At 38.7% G+C, this 22,248-nt stretch overlaps 1 protein-coding gene across 1 annotated transcript in view; it reads left to right on the top strand.

Moving 5' to 3' along the window:
• Positions 1 to 22,248, top strand: part of LOC134840136 (uncharacterized) — a 274,304-nt gene that overhangs the window by 244,694 nt on the left and 7,362 nt on the right. The window lies entirely within an intron of this gene.

Here is a 22,248-nt window from a genome sequence, read left to right as displayed (position 1 = left end):
GTCTGAATTTTTTTTCGCTTATTAGATTAAATTTGAAAAAAAAGATGATGGGAATTTGATTAGAGACTGATCTCTAAATTGAATTCTCTAACAGTTTACAAACTATTTTAGGTAACTATTACCACTCATCCTAAATTTCACCGAATTCGATCGCCGTTTCTTGAACAAAACACGCCGGAAAAATTGAACAAAACAAATCAAAAGAAAAAAAAAGGTTTTCTGCAGTTTGTTTTTCAAATTTTTCATTCTATTGCATTTTCCTTGAATCAATGTAGTCAGTAATTACTTGCACAGGAACCGCGTATCATTGTTGTTCCGACCATTGAAAATGGGGAGGAACTTTGTAATCGAGTAAGTTTCAGTTTTTCTTACTGCAAAATCACATACCACAAATAATCATTGGAATGGGTCTAGAGATATACCAAATTGAAGTTCGTGCATCGATCAATTTTAAAAATTTATCAACAAATTTTTTCCAGTTTTGATGAAAATTGGTTTAAAATTTTGTGATTGTTAGTTTGATTTCGAGAAATAAAGCGAGCGAGCAGGCTTACAATACAATACCTTAATTACACTAGCGAATTGCGAGCGCAGTGTTTTTGTACGAACTTTTTTTTTCTAACCTTACTCGCAATTAAAAGTGTTCATTAAAAATGTTCACTTATTTGGTGACTCTTTTGCTATAATCACCTGTAGTATTGGAAATTTCAAAGCTCCTGTTCTCTGCTTTATTTGTGGCTAGTGAATGTGGTTTATTAAGCGTCCGTGAATGAGTGATTAGTGTGTGAGAATCATAATCTCTAGGTCGCAAATCGAGTCCGAGACGTAGCTGAATTTTACTTATTCGAAGCTTATTTCTACTTTTTCTTTTTGCTTTTTATAGAGCTGCTTTTGTCGTGATCCCGCAGATGTTTGCGAACCGAAGCTTCGACTCTGTTATTTTTTTGGCTTTTCTAGTAATTTTTTTCTGCAAAAACTGTAGTGCAATTTGCCTTTTTTACGATAATTGTCGAATATGCCTAAATTCTAGTTTAACGTTCGGATCCTTTATCACATCACGTAGAAAAAACTTCACTAATTAAATTTTCTTTTGTAGGTTTTTAATACTTAAATCGGAACATTCTGTTTCACATGAACAGTAACCGGCTACTCTTTGTATTGTAGTCGGATGCTTTTTTGCTTGTTCCAGATATCAAGTTCCAAATGTCATTTTTGCTTGAGCAGCCGTGGCTCAGTGGGTAAGACGGGGGCGGCCTTTAACACAAAAGTCGTGGTTTCAAATTCCGCTTCGGCCACGGTTGGAGGGGTCCCAGTATCATCCGCCTCCTCACAGTTTGATCGACTGGGGCAAAATGAATGATATTTCTGCCCACACGGGTGAAAAGCGCGAGCTGTGCTGAGGGGGTCTAATAAAAAAACATAACCCGGACGAGAAAAGGATTCTGTCAGGAGCTGTTTTTTTTTCGCAAATTGAAATTTACTGGGAAAATTTGATGATCGGACTAGCAATTGTCTGCTTACTTGACAGACTACTTTGTCTGCTTACTTGACTCTGCGTGGGCTTTTCTTTTGAGCTCAGCATTTTTTAAGAATTGAAAGTCATTTGTATTTATTCTTGTAATTTGTTAATTTGGCAACTCCGATTTTGTATAGTTTCCGTTTTTGATTTTCGCTTAAAATGTTTTGGCTTAGTTGCTTTTGCTTATATCGGCTAAGGTGCCTCATATTCCATTATTGAAAATAGATTTTTTTGTGTGTGTGTGGACTTATGATGTTAAGACTTGAGATTCCAAAATCTTCTAAGACAACGATTTTGTTTGTGTCTCATCAGGCGCCTTCCCCGAGCGTTGTCGTCTTCCTAACTTTGCCTGAATGCTAATATATTGTTAAAATTTTGCGGTGTTGGTTTTGGTTCAGAACCGAAAAAGTGTTTTTTTAAGATCAAATTTGAAAGCAGTAGTTGAACTGTTAATCATTTGTAAATTTTGTAATCATCATTGGTTTGCATATTCCTGGCTGCCATTTGTCAGTAATCAAATCTCTGTGATCAGCAATGCCTTTGACACCAAGTAAACTCATCATCCCTGCATCTTTGGGAAAGGAAGGCGCAGAGATACCACTGGGAGGGGGTCTGAACACGACTATGGAGTCTCTGCTCCGTGATGGAATTGAAGCTCTCGAACGTAAAGCACCCACGAAAGTGCATCAAGCGATTGAGATTGGAATGAGGGAAGAGATCGCCAGGTAATTTAAAAGATAATGTTTTTGAATGTTATAAGAGCGCTTGTGTAAAGCTCAGATCATGAATCGCTGCATACAAACCAACTATAGAAAGAGATCAAATAGCAGCAATTTTTCTGACCACCGAATATATGAAGAAACTTGGTATTCAAATGTTTTCTTCGTGCAGAACCAGTAGCCATAATTAAACGTCAGATGGGGTCGAATAATCAATTCCTTTAAGTAGTGATTTGAGCTACAAGGGATAATGTAACAAGGGAGCTACAAAGGAAATTTTCATGTGACACCTCTAAAGTGATGTCATTGATAGCCATGAAATTATTGCCATATTAGAAAATGTATAATGTTAAAATCTCAAGCATGCAGTTGAATAACTTATTATTGACAAAAAGTAAATAGTGTGTTCAGAATTGAGGAGGATGCGATAGTTAGTCTAATAAACAGTCAGAAAGAGAAATTGAATAAAACTAACCAAAAGCTAAATTGTTAGTGAGCTGAAGATTAGGGAGAGATTCATGCTGTCGGGGCCCAAGCGTCCGTGATAAGATACTGCAACAATAACATCTAGAAAGAACATGCAAATAGAGACCAACAAGCAGTATGTCATATGGTGATAGTTCGTGAACGACAGTGACAATCTCCACCCACTCCAGCTGAACATCCAGACGACATCGCAAGGGTGCTAAAACAATAGATCAAGCGCAGCAACTGTGTCGAGCCAAAGAAGTGAAAACTTATACTACATCCTACAGTTTTTGTGGATTTTCTAGTTGAGGAAACTTCATCCAAGTGATGTATCAGGGGAAAAACTCGAGAACTTTCGTCTCTACAAACTTGTAGGTCAAACCATTAAGACTCTTGTGCTATATATTGGTGGAAGTTTTAAAATTGGTGTGCGCTCAATCAACCCAGTTTGAAATCAATCATTAAATTTATGAATTCATCAAAAATTGGAGAAGCGTAAATGCAATAAATTAATGCTTAAAGTCAAAATAGTATCGTACCACTACCTAAACCCACCTAAAGATTATTGAACATTTGCCAATAACCATATTGAGTACTTAAACGAAATAGCTCGTAACTTATTACCTTTTGCGGAAAACTTATCCTAATTTGTGCTAATAAGTTTCACTAATTGCATAAATCAGACTGAAAATCATCAAAATTGTAAATGGCGCACGCTCAAATCTCAGTCACACCATACGGCGGTACGGATGCCGAAGATTTCGCCCAATTCGAACAACTCTTCAACGGATTCATCGGAGTTGCAGGTGTCGCACCACTCCAGCAAGCGAACTTTCTTCAACTCCATTTGCGAGATCACGCACTTCGGTTTTACCAAACGTTACCAGCCGCAACCAGAGAAAACGTAGCGAATAGTCTGACAGCATTGCGAGACCATTTCAGTAATCCTCAACTTCAAGAAGTTCATGTCTTGAAGCTTGAACAAACTAAATTTGATTTAAAGAAGGATACGCCGGAGAATTTCTTGGTGACGTTACAGAAAAAAGCGGAGAAAGCATACCCAACGCCTGAAATTGCAATTCCTAACCCAATTGATGCAGGAGCAGCGGATGCAGCTCTCGAAGCAGCCCGACATGCTCGAGAAACTGCCCAACGCGACGAAAGATTAGACGCAGTCAGAGAAAATCGGGATGAACAGGTTCGCAGACTTTTTTATAAAAGCCATGCCCAATTGGCTTCGAGGCAAACTAATGGATCGCCCTGCGGGAGAAACAGTACAAGAATTGTGTACATATACAAGGAGACAAATGACCATACGCGAAGTTTGCCGAAAAGAAGATTATCCAGAGGATGGATTCAATGAAATTAGCGCAACAGTATCCGATAATCTGATAAACGCCTTGTCTAAACTTAGCGCGACACAAGAAGCTATGGAAAAACAATTCAACGAAATTCGAACGCAAATGAGCGATAGAAATCGTCAAGAAGCATCGACTTCAGCGCAACAATCATCCAAACAACAACAACAACAACAGCAGCAGCATCAGCAGAATCGACCGCGAAATGACTATAACCGTGGTTTCCAACGAGGATTTCGCGGAGGAGGCAGAGGTTATCAGCAGAGACAATCTTACCAACCCTACCCTGACCATTCAACCGAATTCTTCCCAGGAAACCAGTCAAACCAGGGGAATCAAAATTATAGAGGACAATACCCTCACCAGAGCAATTTCAGATCTGGATATCGAGGAAGAGGTGGACGTTATCGAAACCCTTACAATAATTTCCGAGGAAACCAACAGCAACAGTTCCAACCATTCTTCCCAAATCAGAACTACCAATTTCCGCAACCAAATAACTATCAACAACAGTCAGTCCAACAACAAGCACAAAATGTTGATATACAAAACCCAGCCATGCCATACATGCCAGTCATCCAAGCAACTGCAGTATTCTGTGAGAACTGCGGATACCCTAACCATACAGCCAGTCAATGTCACTTTCGACAAAAACCTCAAGGAAAGGGACAATCTTTCCCATTCCAACAGCAGCCAAAAAACTTCTAAAGCCACCGAGTCAAGAGTCAAGTAAAGAAACGAAAATCATCAACGAAAAATCAGCCAAAACTCCTAAACGAAAAAGAAACTCTAAGTCTCACAAAACGCGACCCAAAAAACCACACCCTGATCAAACGAAGCGGAAAATCGACCCCAATGAAAAAATTGATCCAGAAGAAATTCTTGATCTTTACGCAGTCGTCCCGGAAATTGATAAAATTTTAACTTACGTCAAACTTCAGTTTGCACCACAAACATTCAGGCGCGCACTTGTAGACACTGGTGCCTGTGCAAACGTCATTACCAGAAAAACCTTAAATGAACTCAAAGAAGACAAAACATTATATAAAGTAATCCAGACCCAAGAACCAAAGTTGAAACGAGTACGAATGGCAGCTGGACAACTAGTACCAATAGATACAGAAGCTATAATATGTTTCCGAATCGCAGCGCAAACCTTTACAGAAAATTTTTTAGTGCTCCCAAAAGCAAATTCTATGATACTTGGAAACGGATTTTATAAAAAGCACAACATAGAAATTTGTCCAAAATATGACCTTCTTAAATTTCCAGAATTGACAATCCAAGTCAACGAAATCAAGTCACCTACCTCAAAACGACACAAGAAACCTACGCTACGATTTGCCCTACTTCTGTCACAGAAATACGTTATTCAACCGAAGAAAACAGTACTGTTAGAATGTTTCACAGAAACAAATATCAAAAACACTATTGGAACAGTTTTACCAATCCCTGAATTTGAAGATGACTCCAATATTGCACTTATGTCATCAATTAGTGAAACAACAGCAGACAGCAAACTATATATTGCAGCACTCAACGTTACAGATCACGTAATAACCCTACCAAACAGAAGTAAAATAGCAAATTTTACGATTTTAAGATCAACAGACACTCGTAACATCATCCCAATTGATTCACAGACATTAGCACTCGCAAAAATGAATAATCCAGAGGATTTAGAGCATGAAATCAATCAACTTATTCAAGTGAATGAATCAGATAACATGAAAATTAGCAAACCTGAGCCAGAGTATGAAAAATTTTGGTTCCCGACACCGGAAACGTGTGAAAACCCTAATTTTCTTACACCGATTCAAAGAGAAATCTACGATCAGATCCTCAACTTTAAAAAACTTGAACTTTGTGAACCGAAATTGAATGACCATGATAGATTGACATTCCTAAGCCAGTTCAATTGGGAAAATTCCATCCTCACGAACGCCCAAAGGTCAGAAGTAGAAAATTTACTAGTTAAATATTCAGACGTATTTGCCAAACATCGATTTGATGTCGGGTATAATTCCGAACTTCAAATTAAACTCACACCGGAACATCAACGACCCCTGTATACACAAGGTCCACCAACGCCAATCCACCTACGAAAGGAATTAACGGTTGAACTAGCATTAATGCACTACTTTGGCTTAATAACAACGTTATCACAATCAAAGTACAGTAGTCCACTGTTTGCTCATCGAAAACCATCAGGCAAACTCAGAATGCTTATTGACTTAAGAAGAATAAACCATTCGCTCAAAAATGACTATCTAAATGCCAACTTCCCAATTTCAAACATGACAGATGCTTCAAATCATTTTGCCGGAAAGAAACTGTTTACAAAGCTTGATTGCTCGCAAGCATACCATTGTGTGCAAATGGCAGATGACATCTCAGTTCAACTATTGGCATTTAACTTTTCATCACGCACCTATGCCTATAAATGCCTAGCTCAAGGTCTGAACAAATCAGTAACCGGATTTAGTTCTTTCATCCGTCATTACCTAGATCCATGCTTAGCAGGGGATATGTGTACTCAGTTCATGGATGATATAGGAAGTGCAGTGCACACTTTTGATGAACTAATACCAACCTTGTCTAAAATCTTTGATTGTATCCAAAAATCAGGACTGAAATTATCACCAAGTAAATGCGAAATAGGCACAGAAAAGATGAAATTCTTAGGCAACATAGTAACACCAGCGGGAGTTTCCCCCGAAGAAGTAAAAATACAAAAATTCCTACGTAATATACGAATGCCGCAAACTGTGAAACAAGTCAAGAGACTTATCGGATTTGTACAGTTCTTTAGGAACTATATGCCAAGCCTAGGAGAAAAATTACTACCCTTTTACAGACTTTTGAAAAAGGATGCTGATTTTAGAATTCTACCAGAACACCACAAAGGTCTTGAAGTACTTAAACACGATCTTTTACAAGCAACGACGATAACACTAAGATTACCAAAGCCTGATTTGCAATATGTGATCCTTTGTGATGCAAGTTATCACGGAACTGGATTTGTTCTCATGGTAGAGGACTACATAAGCACTGAAAACAAAGGCAAAACGAAAACCTATGCACCAGTATCATTTGGATCAAGACTTTTCAATGAACCACAACTAAAATTTTCGATCTACTACAAGGAATTCTTAGCACTCTACTTCGCATTAGACCACTTTGCACACTTCATCTGGGGTGCAACAAAACCTGTAATCGTTCTAACAGATAATCGAAGCTTAACACAATTTTTTCAATCAAAGTCAATACCACCATCCGTTTGGAATTTCTTAGACAGAGTCTTAGCATTTAACATTGTCATAGCGCACATACCAGGAAAAGCAAATCATGCAGCAGATTTTTTGTCGCGCATGCAGACAGATCCGAATGCATCTCTATCTTTGCGACTAACAGACAAAATACCAGTACGAGAAATACACATAGATTCAACGGCAAAAGTACCAGATGCATCACTCAACTCTGTAGAGGAAATACAGGAAGCATTCCCTGAACAGATGCAGATGACAAACGAATTGCGTCAACAACTGGAATCTGTGGGCCTTCTCGAAACATACTTGCAAAAACAAGCCATAACACAAAACTCGGATGAACTAGAAGCACAAACGCTTGTACGACTAATGAAACCAGCAATATCAGCAATCGAATACCCCGATCCAGCAGATGTTTTTTCGGATATACAAAACAGAAATGAACCACTGAATTTGAAGGAGGAACAAAGCAAGGATCCCGACATTGAGGAAGTCATAAAGTGGATACTTCTTAACGAAATCCCAGATTTGAAATACGAGAACAGCAAACGGAAAAAATACGCAAAGCAGTTTAATCGACTTGAACTGAAAGACCAAATTCTTTACCGAAAATTCTTCGATGACACAGGCAAAGTAAAATACCATCAATACTGCCTACCCAAACATCTGTGGCAGGAAGTCGTGTACCGTCTACATAACTAACCGAGTGGAGGACATCTCGGAATGGGCAGAACCATAGAGGAATTCAGGAAGAGATTCTACTTTCCAGGATTCACAGAGTTTCTTCTGCATATCATCAAGAATTGCCTGACTTGTCTCCAACTGAAGAAAAACTCCAGCAGATACCAAACCCCTCCATTACAACCAGTTTCATCATTACAATCGTTCCCAGGCGACATGATGCAAATTGACATCGTAGGACCATTTCGATCCACAGTTTATAAATTTGTCCTTACTGGAATTGATGTCTTTTCTAAATACCTGTTTGCAATACCACTGACAAATGTGTCAGCGGATACAATTGCGAGGGAACTGACGAAAATTTTCTTTACCCATAGCTACGTCCCGAAACGAATCTTGTCAGATCTAGGAAGTGCATTTACATCGAAACTAATGCATGAGCTTACATCGCTATTGGAGATACAAATCAGTCAAGCAACACTCAAACACCCACAGACGATCGGACTCGTTGAACGATCTCACGCAGCACTCAAACGAATCTTGAAGCTGAATACAAACGAAGAATGGTCTGATTGGCACAAGTACGTCCCGTTAGCAACGTTTATTCATAATACATCGTACTATTCATCAATAGGATGTAGCCCTAGCGCAATTTTTCATGGACGAGAGCCAACCAAACCACTTGACCTTCGTTTTTCAACCACAGCACTCGAATCAATAACTGCTGAATCAGATTTTGTAACCTCAATGCAAGACGCAATGTTAGAGAAATTTAAAGAAACTAAACAGAATATCATTGACTCATATCAACGATATCGCGGATATTACGATCAGAAAGCATTAGCACAACCGCTCCAGCTTCATTCATACTGCTTTCTTCTCAATCCTAAATTAACAACACAATCAGATTTCGGAAAACAATCAAAACAAGTGTGGATACCTCTCTATAGAGTAGAAAAGGTTCTGACCAACTCAAATTATCTCATCCGAAAAATAGGAACGCTATATACGCAATGTGTTCATCGGATTCGATTGAAGCCAGTTGTGCCTCAACAAGAACCAGAAGACCTAGAAAGCATTGATCCAACAACATTTATGACAGATCCGTCATTAGGACAGTACCGAGGAGAACCAGAACTGTTCGACGGACAATTACCTCAGCTCTTAGAAGATATTCAACCTTCCGAAATAAACACTCAAACTCAGCAGCCAGCAACAATCCAATTATCGGTACCACTAGCAGTAGCACCAGGAGCAGCAGCCCCTGTAGCACCACCCGTACCACCAGCAATTCCTGCACCAATGCCGATGATAGCGCCACCGATACCCATCGTGGCCCCACCACCTGCTGAGATACAAGAAGAACCAGCAGATGAAGTAAACGATCAAAACGATAATGAAGAACCACAAGGTGATATTCAATTTCCAGACCCTGAAGAACAGCAGAACAACGATGATGTGCATAATACTCACGTACAAAACGAACGGAATGATGATGATGATACACTTAATTTAGATTTACTATTCCAAGAACCAGACCCTGTTCAAACGCAAAACCAGAGACCGCAGCGACAAGCCGCATTTGAAGCACGTGACAGAATTCACGCTCAACGAGTACAATTTAATAAACGTGTTCAGCGACGAGAAATCACGCCACCACCGTTAGTAGTACGTAGATACGGAATGCGAACGATCGGAGGACACGAAAGAGCACCAACCACATTCACACCGCGATGTGATGCAGCGGCTCGAAAAAAATCAATTCAAGACCAAGTCGCTACGGCCAATGAAAATTTAGGATTAACCCGCGAAGAAAAAGGAAACGTAATCAAAAACAGTGTGAAGCGTGCAAAACATTATTAGGTGGCCGACGCAACGAAAATCGAAACGACGAAACAGAGGATGGCCAAGGAACATCAACATTAAACACTATCGGAATAACGACGAATATCACACTAGGTAAGGGAAATATACTCCATTTCCCTGGCCCAATTGCACATTGCGTATCGAGCGATTTCGCGATGGGTAAAGGATTAGCAAAACAGATAGCAGCGGCCTACCCTGAAATCAAATCATCGCTTTTGTCTATCGAAAACCCCCAAATAGGATCCTCGATCGCATATTTCGAACCAACCGACAAGAAATTCATCTATAATTTGATCACAAAAAATCTGTATTTTGAAAAACCAATGTATTATCACCTGTCAGTCAGCTTGTGTCAACTACGAGCGCAGCTAAATCGTCACGGAATAAAGGAAATTGCATTACCAAAACTCGGATGCGGACTTGACGGACTCAGTTTTGAAACAGTTTATCAGATGATAGCGGACGTCTTTTACAACACGGATATCAAAGTATATCTCTACATGTAACCACAAACCTAACCTGCTTAATACGCTACTTCAACAGTGATCTGATAGCAAAATCTGAACGACCTGATGAAGAAGACGACACAGCCATGATGAAACTGATGAAAGTGATGAATATGAGTAGTCGTCTCCTCTAGAAATCTAGAACAAAAACGTAGAATTAACACGATTTAGTGTATGCCGTATAACGATCATGTTACAGTACATTGGATGGTGCCATCTCCATGGCACCACCTCGTAACCAATTACTTAAAATCGGTCACTAAAGCAGTCTTTCCAGCGGAAAAATTTCACGGCATAATCAAAAATTGGCTAAAATTTTCTCAAAAATGCATCAAAAACTTAAAAATTTTGCTAGCCACTGATCATACACACTTCATGTCCCCTGTGGGCAGCGCCGGAGGCAGCCATTGTGAAAAAAAAAAGTATCAAAAATGATCAAAGTTGACAAAAACGAAAAAAAAAAAAAAAAAGGCGAAAATCCTCTCAGAATCACAGATGAAAAATATGCAAAACATGGAGAAAATTCCTTTTGACACCTTTAATGGCTCTTTGTGATCGTAAAACATTCTGAATCAGCCAGTAAAGCAAAAATATGGACTGGACGAGTACTCTGGAGCACATCTTTGGCCAAAAATAGTGGAAAAATACGAAAAAACGCGAAAATCACCAACTTTGAAAATCGATAACTCTCGAAAAAATTATTTTAGGTCAAAAAACTCTCCAACAAGGGTAGGTTATCGACCCTTCCCCGTCGATCTAGCATGGTTAGAACAAATCTGAAGAAAAAAAATTTTCCTATTCCGGTCCAAAGGATTGGGCCGTGTCCCAAGAAAAAACCTTGATAATAACTCACTTTTAAGTCACCTAACCTCACGACGCTATCGTACGGTTAACCAGGATTGATATTAACACCATTAGCGAGCGTTTTGAGTACAGAAATCATATATTAACTTGAAGATATACATAAGAAATGACTCTGATTACAAAAGTTGAAAGAGTTTGATAAGTCCAGTCTCAACTTGAGTCATCAGACGACTCATAATAATGAGGTGAATCTGAACGGAGCCTTTTTACAGCCCTCGGACCCAACTCACCATTCACCTCAGATGCATTAAATTCGCCAACAATACTAAATAGAAAAAAAAAAGCGTGAAAATTCCGCAAATAATCGCAAAAATTCTATTAAGATAGCGCAAAAACTGAATATGTAAGCCATTGAACAGCAAAAGCCAATGTTATTACCTCTTTACGGGAATGTTCATGAGTGGCTCCGCATGGTAGGGTTCCCCAATCCGTTTGCACCCAGCCTGGATGAAGATACATCCGCGGGACCCAGCAGGCTCTTCTGAGCACGGATAACGAAACCATGCGCCTTCATTTACATACTTCCAGTAGACCATTAGGTCTACTTCCATTGTGACCGCGGCCCCCAGAAACTGTAAACACAAAACCAAGAAATCAAATACACCAGTGCAAATCAGCCAAAAGAACAAACTTTGAGGAAAAATAAATTTTACCCAATGATCTCCCACGGAGTTTTGTACCCTCGTTAACTCTTCGATCTCGAACAGGCTTGGCCTAAAGCCTAAGCGCCTTTTGCATATATCTAGGAAGTCCGGTTGCTGCATCGTCTGCCCAACCGCTTGTCGAATCAACTTAGAGTCTTTAGCAAGTTTAGAAGGGTTTATAACAAAAACAAAACTCAGAAACTCCGACATCGTAATTGCACTAAAAGAAACCAGCCAAATATGATTTACCTGACTTCACACCGACGATCGAGTGAAATATGGAGGAGAAGAAACACTTCCCCTTAACCTCGGCGTGTTTAGCATCGACACTGACATCTGGCTTCCCGACTATGAACATCTCATTAGGGGCCACGACTTTATTCTGTCGAAAGGTATAACCGAACATCTTACACAATTCAATCTTTCGGTCATCCCCCAGCGCCCTACACTTGAATTCTCGCTCCCCATGGTTCTCGAGGAAACAGATATGGCACGAACGGATTTGCCTGAAAAAGAATAAAATAATGCGGACTTCAAAAGGAAAAGTGGCAGGACCCATTAATTACTACGTACTCGCTCATTGCGGCTTTCATTCCACCCAAATGCTTAGGAGCGCACCAACCCCTCTTCCTTGCGTGTTTCACGAGAGTTTCAGTATCTTTAATGTGTTTTCGCTTCCCCAAGTGAATCTCCCAAAACACCTTTGCAACATTCTCAGGAGTAGCCACCCGCAATTTCGAATGACTATCCACCAAATTACCACCTTCATCGAGGGACAGATACCTGACTGCCCTCCGCATGTACACCAACTGTTGTTGAGTTAATCGCTCCTTTAGGGTGTCATCATTGTCACAATTGGTGAGGAAAAATTGAAAGGATTCAATTTGCGATAGCTCCATTTCGAACACTTCAATAATTATCTGAAGATCAGAGCCAAAATGTCATTTGAATGAAAATTGCACTATAGGACGCCGAGACATTGTCTCAAAGCGTCAACTACGCACAAGATCAATTGTCGCAGATATAAACGACAAACTGCCATCCTATAGCCGTAAAAGCTAGCAGATGACCGTCGAACCGAACAACAGACCAACTCAAGCAAAACACCCTTGGCTCCTGAGAAGGCAACCGGCGGATGCTTCGCTCAAGTATCAAATTGATCACAATAAATATAAATAAAATGCAAATGAAACAGTTAAATGAAATCACGAAACTATGAATTATGAATACTTGCCAACGGCGAACCAACATCTAAAGCACAAAAACTACCTTGAGCGCACACCAATATGTTAAAGAAAAAAAAAAAAAAATACTGAATTCAATAAAACGCAACTTCTAAAACAAGAAAGCCTCTATGGCTACAAAAAACTGCGCTTAAAGCTAATTGAGTTCACGTAATTTCAATGTGAACTCGTAATTTCAATGTTCTAACTTCGTAATTTCAATGTTCTAACTACTCTTCCTGTCGGAAGAGGAAACAGCAGGCCAGACCACACAGCAAGATAAACACGCCCACTGCAACCAAAACCACCGCCCGCGGGAAAGCTTCCTCCTCGAGAGGGGGACACAGAGAGGAACGCGTGGACCAAAGAGGCCCAGCAGCAGAATTAACAAAGCTGCCATTAAAGCAGCAGAACACAGAATTGTTACCAAAGGCAACAGAAAAACACATTATCAAACAACTGAAAAAATTATTTCTTATTACCAATCAGTTCAACTCAAGTACATTTTACCTTTTGACACTCATTTTAAAAAGAGTTTAAAGCTAAAATGAAAAACATTCGGTTAAACAAGCACGTAATCGCGACCTTTTGTTTAACAAATAGAACTTTAGCCTCATTCGTTTAGCTGCTGAATTTTACGAAATTCAAGTTAAAATTTAAATGTTAATCATGGATATTCCCAAAACACTTCGCTATACCATCGTCTAGTCTTACTCAACAGAAACAACAAATATGAGAAATAGAAAATAAATCAAAATCGAAGGATATATACAAAATCCAGATTACACGTTAAATGAAGTTTTAAAAGTTTTTCGAGTTACTCTAACTGTCGTGCACGCACGCCGTACAACTCTGCAACGATATCACCAATATAGAGGTACTCCTCTAACTCAGTCTCCAGCTGACTCAACGTTTCAGCCGGCAGAATCGGCGCCACAGCTCGAATTAGTGATTCGTTTAAGTCCGCGAAGAAGGATGGCACATACCCCACCCCGCGAACTGCGAGACATACGTAAAATACATCCCGGTCTAGATATACGGCAAGCATACTCTCTAAATGATCCTCAAAATTGCGAATTGTATCTAAGACCACGTGCAATTCATTTTGAGCAACATTGTCAGGTAGATCATCCTCCCAAAACTCCATTATGCTCGCAAATCGCAACAGCAAAGCATTTTCAAGTTGCATTGTTCCTTCACTAACTTGAATTTAAAGAGTAAATAGACAACCTGAACTTGACTGACAATTAGTTTCAACCAACAAAGGTCACCGAAATTTTCACCAACGTAAATGTCAACTCAAATCAAAATGTAAACCTGCTCTTTGAACATCCTGTTTAATTGGAACTAAGTAAATGTTACGACGCCTACAGAACGAAAGAATCATTCAAATCAATTTTGACAACTTTGAAACTTGACAATTAACGAACAAAACAAACCTTTCGCCTACACTAACAGAAATCTTGCTCATGAATAGCGAACAATTTCAAAATCTTTTGCAATCCATCGAGAACTCAGATCTACTTTCTGCAATCCCATACAATATTGACCTAATCGGTTTTGGCGAATTCAACGTGAATCACATATGCGGAGAGGTGTACTCTGTTTTTTCTAGTGAAGATCCAAAAGTTCTGATCATAATCGCATATTTGTTGGGAAGTGATATTCGCATGATAGTAACCTGCCGTTTCGATACATCAGCAGAACTCGCGGACACGATCTCCGAACTCCGATCAAACGCCTATTTCAAACTTGACGACCTCAACTTCTCGGTCATTTTTGAAACACCATCAACTGCAGCATAGACAAGTCATGAATTTCTCCGCTGCCGTGACATCTACACTAAACCGAAAAACAAAATACTCAACCGTCAAAGTGATGAAACAAGCCATAATCATTTTAGGATTCCTCTATCTCATAAAGATCTCTCAGGCAAGTGAATACGAAGATGCACTCAAAACGGGATTTATTTTCCATAAAGATAGCCAAATCCTGCTCGCCGAAAAATTTATCAACGCAGAATTTCTCGTCCCATTTCCTAAGTATAGTTTCACCATCCAAGACAACGTGACACAACTTCTCTCAGTATTGTCTACTAAATGGAAATCAAAGTCAACAGACTGTAGCCTTAACTTCGCAAAACAATTCAACGCCAGCGTGGAATCCTTCAATGTTGATTGGATACTCCGCAAATTACAGAGTGAAGTTCAATTGGCACAAGACGAGGTCTCCAGTATCAAAGTTGAAACATCTCACTTTCTCTTTAACGAAGCTGAAGAGAATAGATCAAGGAGAAGGCGAGGGGCACCACTGGCACTAGCCACTCTTGCCGGAGTTGGACTCTTTGGACCAGGAATCCTGATGGACGATTCTTCAAGTTGTGGTCTACTAGGAATTTTCGGCACCTGCCAAGATAAGAGTCGAGAAAACGCGAAGAACATCAAGGAACTTCATGAATATACGATCAGGTTGACAGAATATGTTGCTGAATACGAAGAACAGGTTAACGAAAAGTTCTTTTTAGTTGCTGACAAACTTTCCGAAGTTAACAATATTCAGAAAGAGATGATCAAGAACCAACAAGAGAATTGGAAAGTGATCGAGGACCAGTTCACAGTAATCAAGAACAATTTTGAGATCCTTAGGGACTGTGATCAATATCTATTCTCAAACCAGCAACTGAACTTTAACTTCGATACAGCGGCTTCTCTTCTGTCGCTTCTTTACTCAGATGTCAAGAGTTATAGAGCAGCGCTGTACGCTTTCAAAACAAACATAATGAATGCCATTCCTACATTGTTGGACAAGCGACTCACGATGTCGTTAGTACCTAGAAATTCACTGATCGCGATTCTCAATTCAGTATATGAAAGCCAGAAAGACGCAGCAGACAGACTAACACTAGCCATTCCGACAACCGACTTGCATTCCTACTACGATGCAAAACTTCTTCGAGACGTCGTGACGGTCGATGAAGGCCTACTAATGACTCTGGCGATACCGATGTCATCAAGTCTGACAGTCTTCTCTGTATATCGAGCACATTTGATCCCGATGCCACAACCGGAGCAGAAGGATGCGATAAAGTGGAAAACTTAAGGAGACTACTTCGCGATTTCGGAGAACGGAATGGAGACATCCGTGCTCACGCGAGAGCAGTACGAAATGTGTCTCGGTTCATCTACCTACAGGATTTGCCATCAGACGATGGAAACTCAATTGGGCAGATCATCGTGTCTCGCAAACCTCTTCTGGCCAAATCCAGTAGCAACTCTGACCGTCTGTGAAACGGAAAAGGTCATACTACCTACTCCAGAAAAGGCCACGAATTTAGGATACGGTATTTGGCTCATTACATCAGCCTCTTCATCTTTTTCTTTGTGGGAGTACAACCTGAATGAGGTTCACACTCCATCTCGCAAGGAACATCCAGGATGCAACATATGCATCATTACACTAGATTGCAGGACGCAATTAGCTTCACGGAACATTAAGATTCGACCCGACCTTGGAAGTTGCGACAAGATTCCGGCAAGACGAATCGACGTCAAACTGTCCGACCCATTGAAGCACCTCATGTCGGAAATTCCGGGGATAGATGAACTACCATATTTCAAATCAAGAACAGACGCGGGGATTAGACTTTTGGAAGAAGTAAAGGCGAAACTTGTAGACAGCCCGATCGTGACAAACATGGAACAGTTGGATGAAATATCGAAACCAATCGCGCACGGAATGAAACTTCTAAAACCATCGCTTACTGAAAAACTCGAAAGCTATGTCCCAATAAAACTTTCACTGACCTTAACCGTAATTGTCTTCATTGGAAGCACGTTGCTTCAATGCCTGTGCACTTACCTCTTCCATAGATTTAAAGCGGTCAGGGATATAACACCACGATTCCTGAAAACAGCGCATGGTGACATCCGAATAAAGCCCGTAGTAGCAATGGACATCGATGAAAGCGAGAGAGACGAGAAGACAACCAGACTCATGGAATCGAGAGAGGAATGGCAGAATAAATACACTGTACTGGACGTGATTGATGAAACTGTTTCGGTGCCACAACAACGTAGACAAATTGATGATGGAATGTTAAATGACGAGGCGAGATCAATGAGAGGCAGCAAAATGGACATGGCAAGATCAAGATCATTCAGCGAAATACCAGGAGATCAAAGGACAACGTCCAGACACATTAACGGAGAGTTTAAACTGACTCCTAATTCAGGAATTCTAGGCATGAAACCACCATCAGTTGAAATTGGAGCCCAGTATACCGAGCAGACGGCCTAACCGTTAGGGAAAACTGAGACAAGAGCAAGTTTCCAATACAATTTTCATTAACTGAAACCTGAGTAAAATCACTCAATTGATCAAATCATAAATGACTGACCCTAATGACTCTCATGGTGGCTTAATGAAGAATCAAACTCATAATGGCTGAAATCTTTAACATATTTGCGCAGAACTTAAGTTCTGATACTTTTTTCATTTAATTACAACTTATAAAGTGTTATAATCTGTTAATTTCAATGAGTGTATACTCGCTTTATATTGATTAATAAATAAAATGTATTTGTTCCCAAGTTAAATCCTTACAGTTTAACTCCACGTATTTTGATTATTTTAAAATTAGCGTTAAAATTGATTTAAATTTAGTGAAATTGAATTGTACCGTATAACTGTTGCTAAATTTATTGCGAAGTAAATTATTGAATTAAAAGCGATTTGATGCACATTTAAATTACTATAATTTAGAGTTTTGACGTAGCAGTTTTCTTTTGAAATGCAGCTAAACGAAGTAGACTAAAGTTTCGTTTAAAATTTTACCCATTTTATTCATTTGAAATTCTTACCTCAGTGCTAATTCCAATCAATGCGTAAAATTTATGTAAAAACAGGTTATGTGACACCTCTAAAGTGATGTCATTGATAGCCATGAAATTATTGCCATATTAGAAAATGTATAATGTTAAAATCTCAAGCATGCAGTTGAATAACTTATTATTGACAAAAAGTAAATAGTGTGTTCAGAATTGAGGAGGATGCGATAGTTAGTCTAATAAACAGTCAGAAAGAGAAATTGAATAAAACTAACCAAAAGCTAAATTGTTAGTGAGCTGAAGATTAGGGAGAGATTCATGCTGTCGGGGCCCAAGCGTCCGTGATAAGATACTGCAACAATAACATCTAGAAAGAACATGCAAATAGAGACCAACAAGCAGTATGTCATATTTCATAACGAAAAAAAAAACAGTTCACTTTTCTGCATAAAAGTGAAAGTGGAATTTAAATGACTTTTTCTCATAAAGCTTTTGATTAGGATAGCGAGAAGCTAAATGTGTCCAGCCTGCAACAGGCTTCAATCGAAAAATATCGTTTTTGTTCCAACAACTCTCGATTCGGGTCGGTTTTTCTCAAAATAGTTTTGAATTCCTCTGATGGGGGAATGTCAAGTGTGGTATCATTTTAAATCGGATGCTGAAATGAACTTTGAAGAAAATTCTGTGTTTAGAAAAAGTGGTCTGACTAATAAAACGACTAAATTTCTGGGCTAAATTAGACGAAAGTTCTACAGTTTTAGTTTTTTAGTAGTAATTTACTAGCAACCTTTCAGCCATGTTACTTTTCATTCCAACAGTTTTCCATTTAATTCAGTTGCCCTCTTAAAAAAATCAATCAGAATTTAAAAGAAAATATGAAAAAGATCGAAAAAAGTGGAAAATCGAAAAAAAGTGGAGAAAAACGTTCCGTTTGCTGCAAGGCTAACTAACGATAAGCAAGTGTTTAAAAAAATCGGAACATATATTTTTTCAGGCCAACAACTTTTCTAACAGAATTTTTGAAGCATTGCTTGCTTGATTTATAATACGTTAAAATTCAGGGTGTGATTCTGCACGTTGGGCAGGTTTAAGTGTTCGAAGCCGTCCAGGACCTGTTCAATTTTGCAAACTGGAAACTTTCTTCTTGAAAGAATTAATGGTCGGATTAGTTGGAACAGCATGGATTTTTATAGTTATTTACGCAGTTTTATATATTATGGGAAATGATAGTGTTCCTGGAATGGTGCAGGTTCTTGTTCCAAAAAATTATGCTGATTTCTTTTGAAGTTTTCATTTCTTTTGAAGTGTTCATTTTTTCCTTTGGATTCGGCTCTTAGTCTTAACGAATGGAACTGTCTTCAATTTAACCTTAGCCATACACAAATCGCTTAAAATCATGATTCACCAAATTGCAAAATAAAAAATATATCTTTTTAACCGTTTTTCTAATGTTTCTTTTGCCTGATTTTAGTTTGTCAAATGCGCTCTTATGAATCATAAGCATGCTAGAGAATGGCTAGATCGTACCTACTTTTGAAATACTCGAAGTTTTTGCAACAGTTTGTCACAGTTGATTTTTAAATGCCAATGCTAAAGCTTTTTTTATCGCTCGAGTCTCCGCTTCGCACCTTGGTTCAAAGATAAATCGACGATGTGTTTTGCAAGAGTTTTGAACTTTTAGCTAGTCAGTTAAGCAGTTGTTACAATTATGTTTGAATTTTTGTTTCGAAAGATTTTGTGAGAAGATGCAGATGCATCAAAATATAATATTGAAGGCGTAACTTTTTTGGAACCTTAATTTTAGACTACTCATGCTGCTTTTTTTACTGCCTTGGATACGCTAGAGTAATTGGAAATTGTGCACTTCTAAAGAAATCGTTGACAGTAAAAGATGGATTAATTTGTAACTTTTGTCAATCATTAAAAGCTCATATGTGAAGTGCACCGTGGTGATATTTTCAAACAATGAACGAGGTGAAGATGCATATTATGCTTTCGTGATTTTTTTTACACAAAACGCTCAAGATTTTTATTTTCAAGTTTTTTTAAAATGTGAAACGCCAAATCAAAGGCAAATTGAGCTCTTAGATAACAAAAATGAAAATGCTGTACAAAAAAAACGTGAACGCTTTTCCGTCTAGCAGAATAAAAGTTTATGTTTTGATCCAGTTTTCAAAACATAACTGTTTCGAAAGGTTTCTGTTGTTCGAAGGAACGAGCGTAAAATGTCGTGGAGTTTGAAAGATCTTCAGGGTGATTTATTTTTTCTTTGAAACTCAAACTGGAATGTTTCGAAAATGTTAGCAATTTATGCAGTTTCCGTAATTTAATTACCCTTGCCATAAGCAAGAGTATTGCAATCGGGTACAAGACTTTTTTCCCGTAAATATTTTTGTTCACAGAATGGTCAAAATTAGAAATGGTAAAATTAAGTTAAGCTCATAATGAATTCAATTTTTGCCTGGGATGGCGAAGGTCCTGGGTTCAAATCTGACAGGACCTGTTTCTTTTATCGAAAGGGAAATAAATAGTCTTTTTGTTTTGTTTTTTATTTTCACTTAAAAACATTTTTCTGCCGAAATGATTTCGGCCTATTTTTTTTACCGGCTAAGAGATCTAATTTCGAGTCGTTTCAACGGAAACATTTTAATTGTATACTTCTGGATCGCTCACACTGCTGAAAATCTTAATAGAAATTATAGTTCAAGTTTTTCATGACAATATTTTTTGATATTTTTTCCTGATATTTTTTTATATGATTTCTTCCTATATTATATCGGCCTATTGGCCTTATATTCCGTTTTTCGACGAGCGAAAAAAGTTTGTGTGTGCATGTCTGTGTTTTGAGGGCGAACGGGCACTTAATAACCTCTTAGTAGTCTTACATTTTTTTCGCTTTCTTCTTTTCCTTTTTTTGGGCTTAATAGGTTTCGGCCTATATTATGTCGGCTTAGTGGCCTCATATTGTTTCATCGGACCAACAAATAAAGTTTTTTTTTGAGTGTTTGCGTGTTTATTAATTTTAGATAAATCTTAAGTCTTGTTGATGTTTTTTCGGCTGCAAGGGTTTCAGACAAGGTATTTTTGGCTTTGTTACCGCTGGGTACTTTATCTGACGATGCTAATTTCACATTTGATTGTCTTGGCATGTTTTTGTTTCAAAACTAGCCGTTTTCAATTTGTTAGATGTCGTTTTTTCAGATTTTTTTCTTGTTTCGTATCGCAAGTGGTGCGAAGCTCAGCTTCGCCTGTGTGCTAAAACTTTGCGACTCTGGTTATGACTACATATTTTTTTCTAAGTGTTTTCTTATTTGGCTTTCTTAATACACGTTATTGTAAAATAGGAAAGAAAGTGAATCTCTTGTTTGCGTAAGGTTGCTCAATGCGTAAGTGAGATGCTTCATTGGATGTCCTAGGGCGGATTGTCGAGTAGATCTGCTCAGCTTTTCCTCTAAGAGTGGCAGGCGACGAGAAGTTTCTTTTTGCCGAAGTTTCACAATTTAAACGTCAGCTGAGTCACCATTTTGCCTAACCCTTGCTGTTTTGATTTTTGAGGGATAACAATTTTGTTGATGGTCTACCGCTGCGGCATTTCGTGACAGCTGCCGCCGCATAACCATGTTCAGGGGTGGATCTAGAATTCTCTCGGAGTTTTAAAAAAATTGAAAATTTTGTCGAACTTTTTTTCAGGTCGGTCAAATTGTTTTTCTGAGCTGTCCAAAATCCACTGTAAAGACCCAATTGCGACAAATTTTTCTGCGTCGCAGCCAATTTTTGTGAAAAAAAAACAGGCCAATAAAAGGCATTTTTATGCTTTATTTTGGAAAATTTTGACCACAGAATCGTGTTTTTTCGACGCGCACACCCCCCTCAAAACAAGTGTATATTGGCGCCAAGGCGCCCTTCAAAAATTTTTAGGGTCAGTCAGCCAAAAATTAATATCTCAAAATAGTACCAAGAGGGGACCCTTTGGATTGGCATGGGGTCGAATCTCTGGGGGGAGGGGGGCATCCGCACCCTTCCCATCCTCTAAATCCACGCCTGACCATGTTCATGATACAATTATGTCAGCTGCATCATTCTAATGAACCTTTTGACTTAAATTTGATGTATCGGTTTAGAGATTATTAGGATGACAAGAAAGTAATTAAGATTCAATGAAAGTAGTTCAGATTCTTAAATAGGTTATTATGGATTTTTTTCACGCTCAAATTTTTTTTTCGCTTTAAGGAGCTTTAGGACCATTAGTTCTTGAGCCAGTGTCTCTTGTTTTTGAACTTCGAAAGGTGAGATTTAGAAAAAAAC

Source organism: Symsagittifera roscoffensis, chromosome 2, assembly GCF_963678635.1.
Source record: "Symsagittifera roscoffensis chromosome 2, txSymRosc1.1, whole genome shotgun sequence".
NCBI lineage: Eukaryota > Metazoa > Xenacoelomorpha > Acoela > Convolutidae > Symsagittifera > Symsagittifera roscoffensis.
This window is presented reverse-complemented; position numbering and strand designations above follow the sequence as displayed.